The sequence below is a fragment of the Eurosta solidaginis genome, chromosome 4 (assembly GCF_040869045.1).
Source record: "Eurosta solidaginis isolate ZX-2024a chromosome 4, ASM4086904v1, whole genome shotgun sequence".
Taxonomy (NCBI): Eukaryota; Metazoa; Arthropoda; class Insecta; order Diptera; family Tephritidae; genus Eurosta; species Eurosta solidaginis.
The window spans coordinates 85041906-85057247 of NC_090322.1; positions in this window are offsets into that span (position 1 = coordinate 85041906).

Genomic DNA, 15342 nt, shown 5'->3' on the forward strand with positions numbered 1-15342 from the left:
AAGGTAGAGAGATATTGAGAGATGGAGAGGGGTTGGTTTTGGTGGTACCACCTTGCAGATTTTTTCAACTCCACCTCAATGTTGGATATCAACTGGAGATATGTGTTGAATACTCATTTTAGAAGTGTACATCTCTCAAAATCTCTCGAAATTAGGATAATAATTGGAAAATATTAATGACTTTGGAGATCAACTCGAAAACTTTTCATTTTACAAAATTTCTCAAAGGTTGGATAGTGATTGGCGAATAAAGTTGGACATAAATTCGAGAACTATCTGGTTTACGAATAATTAAATAATGATGTGTGATATCACTTCCGTATTTCTTTGGAGAATTTTTTTCCATGTTTGTTGGGTAAACAAAATCCAGCTGTTGCCGTATCTACAAATTATCTAGATAATAAAAAAAACCAATGTTGCCGCACAAAAAAGCATACCTCAAAGGCGGCTTTAAACTGTGACTGAAAAACTGTTCAGTAGTTTAACTGAAGTTTAAATTTGACTAGAGTTTAAGCAAACTTAGTTTAGCTTAACCAAATATTGAAAAACCGGGCCTTAGTCCGAGATATTTGTATATTCCCTAGATTTCAAATTTTGTTTGGAAAACGCTTTTGGCCGCTGTTATTAGTTCTGCTGATTTGCTCGCCACGATTAAATCATCAACATATATATGTATGTAGCAAAATTCACCTTTAGCCGCGTATGTATACATACATGGATCATTTTTGCTTTGAATAAAACCTGTATTTAAAAAGCTTGATGCAACGCTTGGTGCCAAATTCTTGCTGATTGCTTAAGACCGTAAATACTCCTCCTCAATCGGCAGACGTAATGTTTTTTATCTCCTACTTCGAATCGTGGAGGTTGCCTCGTGTATATTGTCTCAGTTAATTTTCGTTCAAAAATGTTGTTTTTGCATCTAAATGCTGTACTTTAAAGTTTTCTTTCGCTACAATAGCCAACAAAATTCGAAATGTTGTCTGTTTGACTACTGGCGCAAATACTAGATCATAATCGGTTCCGAACTTTTGCGAAAAACCCTGCGCTACTAAGCGAGCCCTAGAATTTGTAGTTGAACTACTACATCCAGTTTTAGTTTTAAAAACCCATTTGCAACCAATAACAGTTCTGTTAGGTGGTAGTTCACACAGTTCCCAAGCGCCGTTGTTTTGAAGTGATTGCATTTCCTCATTCATGGCTGCTAGCTATTTGCCTTTATGCTTGCTAGACATGACATCTTTTAAACTTTTCGTATCTGCTTCAATAGTATTGACTAAATTAGCTTCTTTACAGTTTATCATTTCATCGGCTCATCTTTTAGCAGTTATACCCTTATTTGGTCTTGCCGACCGACGAAGTTCTGTTTCGTCATTTGAACCAAAATCATTTTCTGATTCTATATCGCTGCTGTTTTGTAATGAGTCTGTTCCGTCGATCTTTTCATTCTCGTAGGCTTCCACTTCAACAGTATGCTGATCATTCTGCTTGTGTTCGACTGTTACTATGTTCTCCTCCTGAACCTGGCTTACTTTTAATTCTCTATAAATATTTACAAACTTCACATCACGACTGATGACTACCGTTCCAGTTTTAGGAACGAAGCATCTATATGCTTTAGATGTGTAGTTATAGCCAACTAAAATCGATTCGATAGTATTTGGATCAAGTTTTTGTCTATTTTCATTCGGAACGAAAACATAGCATTTTGATCCAAACCGGTGTAGGTGATCAATATTCGGTTTTGTACCAAACCAACTTTCAAACGGTGTAAATTGTCTGCCTCTGACAGGAAGACGATTTTGGATATAATTTGCCATCATTACCACCTCGCCCCAAAACTTATTTTCGACTTTAGCCTCTACTATCATACAACGAGCCATTTCTATGAGAGTGCGATTTTCACGTCCAGCTACTCCGTTTTGTTGCGGACTGTAGGGTGCCGTACAATGATATGCCTTGAGTTTCTAAATATTTCAAAAATGCTTTACTCATATACTCACCGACTCTATCTGTACGTATCATTTTCGGCTTCCTGTTGAACAAAGTTTTACACATTTCTACAAATTCCTTAAATTTTTCAAATGTTTCTGATTTTTCCTTAATAAGATAAACGGTAGTATACTTTGAAAAATCGTCTATAAAAGTGAGCACATATCAACATCAGAATGGACCAAATCAAGTACTTCTTTTGTATTTTTTTAAGATTTTTGAGGACTCATTTTTCCTTGTAAGCATATTTCACAATTTCCTATATTTTTGCAAGCACTGCTACATTTCTCAAATTTTACTCCTTCAACGAGATCCCTAGTTGGCAAATTTCTAACTACTTCAATATCTCTATGCCCGAGCCTTTTATGCGTGAATACACCCTTGATTAGAAGCTAAATCAAGATTTTCAACAACGCAGAGCTGACTCAGTGTTGCATTTTGTAAAGGTTTCCACCAACATACGCAAAAGCAGCTTGATTTCCATCTTTAGTTATTTCACAGCCTTTACTAGAAAAATTTACAGTATACCCTTTTTCTGTTAGTTGTTTTACAGAAATTAAATTACTATTTATTCCAGGAACATAGAGTACATCGGTAATTCGAATTGAAACTTTATTTCCGAATTTATTTTAAAAATGTATGTCTACCTCGTGGTGTACTTATTTATAGACTCCAATTTGTATTCATACATTTTATAAAATATTGAATCCATTTATTTCAATACGAAAAATATTAATATGAATAATCAAAAAATGTTCTTTGTTTGATGCAACAATTCAAAAACAACTTAAATATATTTCTTTTAATTTTAACAAGTTTAAGTAAATACAGTAAAATTATAAACCCTACAATCCTCCCCCTTCAAATGAATTAATATTAAATAATTTAAATGTAACAGCGGAGGCACAACCCTCTGATGGCCATAGTGTATAACATATAGCTGAATCAGTTGCGATGATTGTGAAGGTGATACATAGAATTAGTGTAGACACATATTTCAGTTGAATCTGAGTATAATGCGTATTGAAATTTAGTATTACTAATTTTATGCGCAGCAATTTCAGAGGTGTATTTAAAGTTTGACGCTTAGCAGTCCATATAAAGTTCAAGCGTAAACGTCTATAGATGTAAAGAAAAACACAGCTATTGTTGTTCGTATAGCGTTATCAAAGCGTAGGCATACTTTGCGATGCTTCGTCAGACAGATGAGTTCAACTTAAGGGCATAAATCTTTTGCAAGATCTGAACATACTCGATTGTTGTTTGTGTGAGCACGGGAGGCATGCGATCGTGCGACCACAAATTGTCATCAAATTCCTCTAACGGGAGGTTAAGACAACTAGCAGTTTCAACAGGGAGGGACCATAGGGAAGTTGCGGATAGAGGAAAATTTTCCACATTGCAATTGAAAAAATGGTTACGTATGTCGGCGTTGATTCTGAACAAGTAAGAGTTAAAACTGTTACAGTACCCAGAACGAAGTTGGGAAAGGGTGACTCGTGCCTCTCTTGATAGTCTGCATTCTTCTTCGACAAGTGTGGCATAGTGTATATTCCTACGGCAGCCCGTTCTATGTACCAGAGCGACTTGGGACTTTTTTCCCGACAAAGGGCGACGTGCGACGATATTTTGTAAAAGTGCTAGTACAGGCACGTTTCAACACATTGGAATGTAGTGCATAATTTCCCGCGCCAGTATTTTATTATTATAATTACCATTTTTATTTTCTCATAGTCTGACATACGTTCCATCTCAAGGAGTTGGGGAATCGGACTCATCATCTCCCTGCTGCTTAGCAATGAGAAAGAGTGTTACCTCCATAACTTAAATATACCTTGCACATCTTTCTAGAGACATTCCTTCATTCGACGTATTTAGTCCTTCTTCCGATCAGCCTCCAAATCATGCTTATAAGTAAATTTTTGTTGAGTTCTTGAGGCCCAATATGATGGTCCCAGTCGATCTTCGTACCTTCTAGAGTTTGTAAAATGCTGTCTTCGGAGTTCTGCACGACATCGATCATTTTGTAATTTATTGATCATTGATTTTGGATTCTTGGTCAGGGCAAAACCAAGTAGCTTGGTGAATTTTTCGATCTGAAATCTGATAACGCTAACATTAATAGATCAAGGTGCGTCAAAGGAGAAGAGACTTTACTTTTCAATTCTCTACTTAATCCAGTTACCATATAAAGTCCTTTATTTTTTCGAAATTATGGATACCAACATTAACGTAGTCAAAATTACGAGATTTCGAAGATTCCTTTCATCATGACTCTTTACATAACGTTCGCCTTATTTCAGATAGCCGAGCTTATTGCAAAGGCTGAAACAAACCGTGAATTAACCTATTCGACCTATTCTTCATACTCAAAAACATTGAGAGCATTCGCCATCTTGCTCAATGTAACAGTAGAAAGCCCGAAAACAAGCTGCTTATAAACTGGTACATCATCTTAAATTATGTAAAATACAGCAAATTAGAGTTCAAACGCTTTGCTGGATAACTGATCTTGGTAAACTAACGTGGAAGCCTAAACTGAATAGTGATAAAAAGGTTTTTAAAAACTTGATTTACCGGCTAATCAATTAGCGTCAGCTATTTCTATGAAGCGATTGCGGACGTGCCTTTGTAGTCTAGAAGCTAAGAGGCAAAGAAAGAAATAATATATACTATGAGTTCTTTTAAAATTACAACGTTTATTGCCAACGAAAAAACTTATTTATTAATCATAATAATTGAGGGGATGTGTGGAATAACGGTATAACTCAAAAATCAACCTTTTAAGAAAAGTGAAAAAAACTTAACAATACAGGTAAAAATAAATTTATAATAATCCTACTTGGTAAGATTTTAGATAGTATGAGTCTTTGATAAGAAAAAGTAATCAATTTTATATATACATAATTTTATTACAAAATGGATGATTTCTTTTCTTTAGTTATACCGTTATTACATAGATCGAATATCAAATATTTTGATTGAGATACTTTATTAAACAAAATAGTAGATACATTAATAACCATTGTTAAATACATTATATTCTATTATTTAGAAATGCTTATAACTATTTGTTATTTTTATCAATCTTTTTTTACTACTTTTATCATTTTTAAACTTTTTTCTATATTTAACAATGGAGTTCTCTGTCTGCTTAGTCGTTTTTGAAACCACTTCAATTCTTATATTTTTCAGTTCTTTCGACATTGTATATATTTTCATACCATTTCGATGTTTCACTATCTACTGCAAAATTTTATTAGAGAGCTATACCGTTTTTCCATAAATGAAGTTAATATCTTTGTTTAAATATCACTATTATTTTCTAAGATTAATATTGTGTATGTATGTGATCGTGCTCTTTTTATTTAGTTGATTTATGGAAAAACGGTGTAACTCGACTTATACCATTATTCCACACATCCCCTCAAGGTTGGATAGTGATTGGTGAATAAAGTTGGATATAAACTCGTGAACTATCTGGTTTACGAATATTTAAATAATGATGTGTGATATCACTTCCGTATTTCTTTGGAGAATTTTTGTCCATGTCTGTTGGGTAAACAAAATCCAGCTGTTGCCGTATCTACAAATTATATAGATAATAAAAAACCCAATGTTGCCGCACAAAAAAGCATACCACAAAGGTGGGCTTAAACTGTGACTGAAAAACTGCTCAGTAGTTTAACTGAAGTTAAAATTTGACTAGAGTGTCCGAGATAACTTTGTATATTCCCTAGATTTCGAATTTCAAATTTTGTTCGCAAAACGCTTTTGGCCGCTGTTTTTAGTTCTGCTAATTTGCTCGCCACGACTAAATCATCAACATATATAAGTAATACTTATACTTTGCGGAAACTTATTAAGTATGTAGCAAAATTCACCTTTAGCCCCGTATGTAAGTCACCCGCATACGTACCATAATACCACACAATGGCACACCCTACGCTCACGTTGCTAAGCGTGTGACTTATTTAGTTCAATAGAATAAAGTCGCTGACGCGGCACATGCGCAACCATCGATCAGGTCACCCTACGTTAGTTATGGAAATCGCACGCTAAGCAATTCCTGTCTACACGCGCGAGCAGTTCTGGGTAAAGCATGGGAACTGCAATGTAAACATTTTAGTTAGGCTAAGAAGTTATTTCAGTAAGTTGCAAAGTATGTTTAGTGCAGTAGTTAATTAGTGGAACGAATAAAGAAGTTGTGACGTTTAATCTGAAATCGTTCCTTGTTTCAATTCACAAATATCGGAGGACAGTGAGTTCCTCCGCACCTTTAATTTTTTTACATCTCCCCCGAGACGGAAGATAACTGGCGCCCGAGCTTCGGAGTGCAGGGTTCGCGTCGCGTGTGTTAGTGGAAAGTGCAAGAGAAAGAGAGAAAGAAAATCGAAAATTCCCCAATCTAAAAGGAAAAAGTGAAAGAGAAAGAGAGAAAATTGAAAATTCTCCAATCTAAACGCGAAAATAATCCTCAAATGAGACATTGGATTGTGTAGGTCACACGTATATTTTCTTACAGTTCTTATCTTTTCAGCATACCTAATCATGAACGCCGACGAAATGAAGAAGTCGCTGACTGAAATGAATGGCGCCGTGAACGCCATCCTCGCTCGGCTGAGGAAATTCGAGGAACGCCTCAAAAGCGTAGAATCGAAAAACGCTGACGAGTCCATACAAGGACTTAGCCAAACCCTAGAGAGACTAGAAAGTAGGGTAGAAGAGGTTCGTTGGCAATCTGTCGATAGCGAGGCAACACCAGTAGAAAAGCCGCTTGTGACTCCTTAGACGGAGGAGGATCTCAAAGAAATAGCGAGGTTACCAGATTGCGTGAAAGAACTTCAAGCGTTTCATGGATCTCGGGAGCACTACACCTCCTGGATCAATAGTGTAGAACAAGTCTTAAGTGATTATACGCTCGTTCGGCAAAAGCCAATATATAGGGCAATTTTAAGGCACATAAGATGCAAGATTAGGGGAGTGGCAGATGCCGCCTTGGTGTCTCACAATATTCTAGATTCGCATTGGAAGAAAATCAAGGAGATTCTCTCCCTGCATTATGCGGACGTTATGGATATCGAAACCCTTGATCAGCAACTTACCCTCATGACCCAGGGGCGACAAAAGTTGTCCAAATTCTATGCCCAAGTAAACAAGCAATTGTCACTCATGATAAATACGATAAGCACTGATAAATATGTGCACACAGAAACGGTGAAGGCATTGACCGAGGCACACAGACGAAGAGCCTTGGATGTCTTCATCAGGGGGCTAAACGGCGACTTGCCGACCTTGCTTCTTATGCAGAAGCCAAAATCCTTACCTGAGGTATATTCGCCATGCCTCACGTTCATGAACGTGGATCGGCGAAACGCTATTTACCGCCCCCCACAAGCATTAAACAGAAGTGGCCGAATGTTCGGCGATTCGTACCAAACTCCATCACAGCGATATTTTCCTCGCGGCAGCACAGACTACTCCGGCACACTGCAGAATCCAGCCGCGAACCATTCAAGGTACAATAATGCAACCCACTCCAATGGGAGCTTTGCAGACCGACATAAAAATCAGAGGGGATTCAACTCCCCATACTAGGTCAGAGCAAACCAGGAATAGCCACCATCTGCCCAAAGCTGGCGCAACAACAGTGACCCCCCACGGCTTTAAGAGTGGATGCCGGTGCATCCTCTCAAACCCGCCAGACAGGAAATTCCAGGTTCTCTAGTTACGACGGGCCAAGGAAAAGTCAGTTTCCAACAAAATTTTCAAACAAAGAAACAAACAAGAAACAAAAATTGTTTCATCTAGTGGCCGTAGACGAAGAGGAGGGAGAAGATGCCTCCAGTGAACAAAAAGATTCAACAGTTGACCAACTAAATTTTACAATGGGAGCCTCGTGTCCGGCGTACCATATTTAGACTACGTCACTCAGGGTCAAGGTATATTAGAGTTCTTAGTTGACACCGGCGCAAACAAAAACTACATTAGCGAGCGCGTAGCTTTAAACACTACCTCAGTGGAAAAACCATTCCACGTAATCTCGGCGGGGGAAGAATCAAAATCGACAAGAAAGTTTGTGGAAACTTTTTTCAGTTTGTTGGTAGGGATCTGCCGAATACATTCTTTGTCCTTCCCGGTCTAGAATTATTTGACGGGATAATGGGGGATGTTACTCTCTCAGAAATTAAAGCGGTGTTAGATAGGGAGCTCAATACCCTCATCCTTAAGCCAGACATCCTTCTGACTCTTAAGCGAAAGACTGCGCAACAGGTTAACTCCATTAATATAGACATCCCCCTTGACAACTATGTCACCGAACGTACGAAAAGCAAGTTATATGGGATACTAGAAAAGTACGAAACTTTATGCGGTCCCGTCGACCAATCCACGGAAATTCAAACCAACCCCCAGGCTGAGATAAAAACAGTAACCTAAAAGCCCAATTCACACCAAAAGCTTTCCCTACCCCGTCAATATGCGTGGAGAGGTCGAAACAAAAATTCAGGAACTGCTTGCACAAGGCATTATCCCTCCGTCCAAGAGTTCCTATAACTCCCCCCTATGGATTATCCCAAAGAAATCCGGCTCGGATGAAGAAAAGAAATACCGGATGGTCATTGATTTTAAAAGGTTAAACGCCGTAACGATTCCCGATACATATCCCATCCCGGACATCTACGGGACTATTGCCAGCCTTGGCGAAGCCAAATATTTTACCACACTGGACTTAACGTCAGGATTCCATCAAATCCCAATGAAAAAGTGCGACATCCCTAAAACGGCATTTTCCACCATGAATGGAAAATATGAAAACCTGCGACTTCCTTTCGGGCTAAAGAATGCGCCCTCTATTTTCCAAAGAATGATAGACGATGTCCTCAAAGAATTTATAGGTCGAATTTGTTTTGTATACATCGACGATATAATTATCTTCAGCAAGGAAGAGGCCACCCATTTGGAGGACATCGAAACAATTCTTTTTAGACTACTAAACTCGGGACTCAAAGTTAACCTCAAAAAAACACAGTTTTTAAAAAGAATCGTTGAATTTCTGGGTTATATTGTAACCTCCGACGGAATCCTGCCAGATCCTAAGAAAATAAATTCGATAAGAAATCTGTTGCCACCCTCAAATCAAAAAGAGCTCAAAAGTTTTTTAGGTTTAACTTCTTACTACAGGAAATTTATTCGGGACTATGCCAAAATTGCGAAACCGCTCACTAACCTCACAAGGGGCGAACACGCACAAATTAAGGCTACGCAGTCCAAAAAAGTGCCAATATCACTAAATAGGGACGCCCTTAGGGCATTCGCAGACCTTAAGGAAATGTTGACAACCTCAGAAATCTTAACACTTCCCAACTTCGAAAAAACCTTTAACTTAACAACAGACGCTATTGGCGCGGTATTGTCGCAGGACTATGATGGTAAAGACAAGCCAATTGCGTTTATATCGAGAAACTTAGCAACCATAGAGGAAGGGTACGCTACAAACGAAAAAGAGATGCTCGCCATCGTTTGGGCATTAGACAATCTGCGAAATTATTTGTATGGTGCCAAGAAAATACGTATATTCACCGACCACCAACCACTAACTTTCTCCCTCAGAAATCGCAACTACAATGCTAAGCTGAAGCGATGGAAAGCCCGGATCGAAGAGTACAATTATGAACTCATCTACAAACCCGGAAAATCTAACGTCGTGGCTGATGCCCTTTCTTGTCTAACATCCGAGGTCGGTAGTCAGAACTCAACCATGGGATCAGATTCCTATACAGACCATAGCGCAGAACAGGATAACACAGACCTGATCCCCTTCGTGGAAGTACCACTAAATGTTTTCAGAAACCAAATTGTGTTCGGGTTCAGACTTCAAATTTACGAAGAACCGCACCCTGGACACTCACGCCACTACGTAGGGATAGAAAACATTAGTGAAAACGAACTAATTAGCATTTTGAAAGAAAAACTGAGCCCAAATGTCATCAGTGGTATGAAAATACCGGAAGATCAGTTAGGCCTATTACAGAGAGTTTATATAGACCATTTTACCAACTATAAGGTACGAATAGCGCAAACCCTTGTGGAGGACTTAAGAAATCCAGATAGTGTGTGTGAGGCAATAACAAAGGAGCACAAGAGGGCTCACCGTAATGCCACGGAGAATAGGAAACAACTTCTTGAGCGTTTCTATTTTCCCAAGATGAGCAGTAAAAGTAGGAAATATGCACTGTCTTGTGAGACGTGTAAACTCAGTAGGTACGACAGGCATCACCATAGGCCAGAATTACAGGCCACACCAATCCCACCGCGACCATGCGAGATCCTTCACTTAGATATATTCGAAATTCAGGGGGAAAAAATTTTGATTTGCATTGATAAATTTTCTAAATTCGCAAAGCTTTTCCACATCAGAAATAAAGGAACCCTGCACCTTAGGCAAAAAATAGTGAAACTTCTGCACTATTTCACCACCCCTAGAATTTTAGTCACTGATAACGAACGAGGATTGATTAGCCCTGTTATACAAAGCTTGTTAGAATCTCTAGTAATTCAGCTTTACCGCACCCCAACTCAGAGGAGTGAGGTGAACGGTCAAATCGCGATATTTCACTCTACGTTACTTGAAATTTTTAAATGCCTAAAGGCGGAGAATGAAGCCCTCAGGACCAAGGAACTTGTTACCATAGCTGTAGATCGCTATAATAATTCAGTTCACTCGGTAACGAACAAAAGACCAACAGACATTTTTTTAATCGCTCACAAGCTTCCAACTTCCAAGAACTCCTTGACCAGAGCAGAAAAATGAATATCCAAATTAAAGCACTATTGAGGGAAAAGCAAATGGCTCAGATAAAAAGACACAATAAAAAAAGGATGCTACCGGACCGCTATGACGAAAATGACGTCATATACGTGAAGGATAAGCAAATAAAGCATATTTAATTCTCTGCGCCTAATCCGTAGATGAAAAAGAGAAAAGAAAAAGTTGAGCTTATGCGCCTAATCCGCTAAGCAAATATTTATTTAATTCTCTGCGCCTAATCCGTAGATGAAAAAGAAAAAAAGAAAAATTTGAGCGTATTCGCCTAATCCGCTAAGCAAATGCATATTTAATTCTCTGAGCCTAATCCGTAGATGAAAGAGGAAAAAAAGAAAAAAAACTTAACCTTATACGCCTAATACGCTAAGCAAAAATAAAACAAAAATTTTTAACAAAAACAAATAAAAATAAAATTAAAATATTAATCCAAAGAAAAGAAGAAAAACGAAAAAACTGTTAACAATGAAAAAGGAAAAAAAAAAGAAAACCAACATTTTTCACCTTTTTAATTTTCCTAATTTTTTGTTCCTTTTTTATTTTTGAAACCTTTTGTAATAACAGTATAAAGTAAAATTTTTAAATTTTATTTTAATCTTCCCCACTAATCATAATTTGTAAACCACTGACACATTAACAAATTAACATCGCTAGAAAGGCGAAAATCCTAAACTAAAACAGTAACGCTAGTTTAATGATAACCAATCTAATCTTAAGAATTCCGCTTACTAATAATAGCTTCCTACTATCAATAACATTTTTTCTTTTTATTAAATAGATAACCGTAACTTACTTATATAATAAAAAAAATATCCAAATTAAAGCACTATTGAGGGAAAAGCAAATGGCTCAGATAAAAAGACACAATAAAAAAAGGATGCTACCGGACCGCTATGACGAAAATGACGTCATATACGTGAAGGATAAGCAAATAAAGCATATTTAATTCTCTGCGCCTAATCCGTAGATGAAAAAGAGAAAAGAAAAAGTTGAGCTTATGCGCCTAATCCGCTAAGCAAATATTTATTTAATTCTCTGCGCCTAATCCGTAGATGAAAAAGAAAAAAAGAAAAATTTGAGCGTATTCGCCTAATCCGCTAAGCAAATGCATATTTAATTCTCTGAGCCTAATCCGTAGATGAAAGAGGAAAAAAAGAAAAAAAACTTAACCTTATACGCCTAATACGCTAAGCAAAAATAAAACAAAAATTTTTAACAAAAACAAATAAAAATAAAATTAAAATATTAATCCAAAGAAAAGAAGAAAAACGAAAAAACTGTTAACAATGAAAAAGGAAAAAAAAAGAAAACCAACATTTTTCACCTTTTTAATTTTCCTAATTTTTTGTTCCTTTTTTATTTTTGAAACCTTTTGTAATAACAGTATAAAGTAAAATTTTTAAATTTTATTTTAATCTTCCCCACTAATCATAATTTGTAAACCACTGACACATTAACAAATTAACATCGCTAGAAAGGCGAAAATCCTAAACTAAAACAGTAACGCTAGTTTAATGATAACCAATCTAATCTTAAGAATTCCGCTTACTAATAATAGCTTCCTACTATCAATAACATTTTTTCTTTTTATTAAATAGATAACCGTAACTTACTTAGAACATAACAACTACTAACTACATTAAATTAGAATTAACATCTTGCGTTACAGATTCCCACTGCTGGCATCAGCCATCACCGAACTACACATATTTAACTACAAGGCCCCAATAATAACCATCCAGAGCGGGGATGGGTGGATAATAGGGGGCTCATTCAAACTCATACACGTCATCGACCTACAAAAATATACCACGATGGTGACTCAAATGGATAGATTAGCAAGTCATCTAATCAAACGAACCGACGAGCAACTCTTAGCCCAGCACTACATCAACCAAACACTCGAACGTCTCGGAGAGTTGATGGGAAGCATAAGCAAGACTAGAGTCACCCGATCCATTGACTGGATTGGGTCAGCATGAAAATGGCTGGCAGGATCGCCTGACGCAACAGATTGGAATAACATCCTCCACAGCCAAAACCAGATAATAGCGAACAACAACCATCAATATAAGGTCAATAGAAAGCTATTCACAACCACCGAAGAAGTATTGAAACGAATTGAAGAAGTGGTGAACCGCACAAACTACGTAGCAAAGGAAACAGAAGGAATCGAATTCCAGCAAAGCCCACTTCGCAACATCGTCCTCGTTCGCGAAGAGGTCAATGAATTTGTGCGAGCATGTCAATTGGCAAAGCGAGGAATTGTTAATACCAACTTGTTAGACATAGACGAGGTGAACCAAATCCTATCCGAAACAGAAACCCTCCCATACCAGAATGTAATTGAGGCAATCGAATATGGCCAACCATCGGTCCTCACAAACGGGACACTTCTACTCTACGTCCTATCGATGCCGAAAGTGACGGCCAGTAAATACAATCTCCTGATTACCCGCGCTGGGTTCACTACACATTGAAGGACAATGTCGAAATACATGGATTCAGCGATGCCTCGGAAAAAGCATATGCCGCCACTGTTTTCCTGAGGGTACAAACAAAGGATCAAGTCTTCAACAACCTGTTGATGGCCAAAACGAGAGTAGCCCCGGTCAAAACCATATCATTGCCACGACTGGAACTCTGCGGCGCAGTCCTACTTGCAGAAATTATAGAGTCGGCCATAGAAAATATGCAACTTTCAAACATTAAAGTAACCCTTTGGACATATTCGACTATAGTACTGGCGTGGATCCGAAAACCACCATGTTCGTGGTCAACGTTCGTGGCACATCGAATAACTAAAATCATCGATAAAGTAGGAGGCAAGGTATGGCGGCACGTAGACTCCGCGTCAAATCCTGCAGATTTGGCGAGCAGAGGCCTCTACGCTTCGGATCTAATCGAACATTCTTTGTGGTGGCAGGGACCTTCTTGGTTACAAGAAGACAACGAAAATTGGCCAACACAAGAAGAAGATTACAATACGAATATGGAGGAAAAGAGGGTGAAAGTTCATGCAACTTTGGTGAAAAATAACTTTGATATTCTAGATAAGTTTTCCGATTTACCAAGGGCTTTGCGGGTTATATCCTATATTCTTCGGTTTTTCCAGAATACGCACCCAAAAACTAAATCCTCCTTCAAAAGGGATTCTCATTCGATCGCTCCTGACGAAATAGAAAAAACAACGCGAAGATTGATAACAATATGCCAGAGGCAACATTATCAAGAAGAGTACGCAAACTTGAAGTCAGGAAATCTAATAAATGGGAAGAGTGAGATTTTACCCCTGAACCCATATATAGATGAAGAAGGCATCATTCGAACTGGGGGGCGGACTGGGGCATCGAAAGACATGTCCCGTAATGAAAGTCATCCCATTATTCTTCCTTATACTTGCAGGTTATCCAGACTTATAGTCCAATCCTCTCATGAGACCACCCTGCATGGAGGGAACCAGCTGATGCTACGTCATATCCGCACTCAGTACTGGATCCCACGCGTTAAAGTCATGATAAGGTCGGTTATCCACAACTGTAAAGTCTGCACTATTTACAGGAAGCGGACGTAAACGCAACTTATGGGGATCCTTCCGAAAGAGCGCACCACCTTTACTAGGGCCTTCACTAACACTGGGGTAGATTTCGCAGGACCATTCGATATAAAATCCTACCGAGGGAGGGGATGTCGAATTTCGAAAGGATACGTTTGCCTGTTTGTCTGCTTTTCGACGAAAGCCATCCATCTAGAAGCGACAAACGATCTTAGTACCGGGTCCTTCCTAGCTGCCTTCGCCAGATTCGTATCCAGACGAGGCTGTCCGAAAAACGTTTACTCCGACAATGGTACTAACTTTGTCGGAGCTTCTCGATCTTTACGATCCGAGTTTAAAGCATTTCTGCGTGAAGCAAGGGACGGAACGTTGACTAAATATAGCCATCACATTATAGAATGGCATTTTATACCGCCAAGCGCTCCTCACATGGGAGGTTTGTGGGAAGCGGGGGTAAAAAGTTTTAAGACCCACTTTAAATAGATCGCGTCCGATCATAAATATACTTTCGAAGAGCTTACAACTCTCTTATGTCGAATTGAGGCCTGCCTCAACTTGAGACCTCTAAGTCCCTCATCCAACGACCCTTCCGACCTGGAGCCGCTTACTCCAGGTCATTTTCTCGTAGGTGGGCATCTTTTAGCTCCACCTGAACCCGACTGTAGTGAAAACCCTGCCTCCATTGTAAACCGATGGCAAATGATGAAAGCCCTTCATCAAACCTTTTGCAAAAATGGAAATCGGAATATCTCACCGAGATCCAGAAACGGTATAAATGGAAACATCCACAATCCAACTTAAAACCCGGGGACCTAGTCGTCATAAAAGAGGATAACCTACAACCAAACGAGTGGAGAATGGGCAGAATCGTCAACACACATCCAGGTTCCGATAACCGTGTACGTGTTGTTGAAGTCAATACAATTAAGGGACAAATTAGCAGACCAATCGCGAAACTGGTACTACTTCCGCC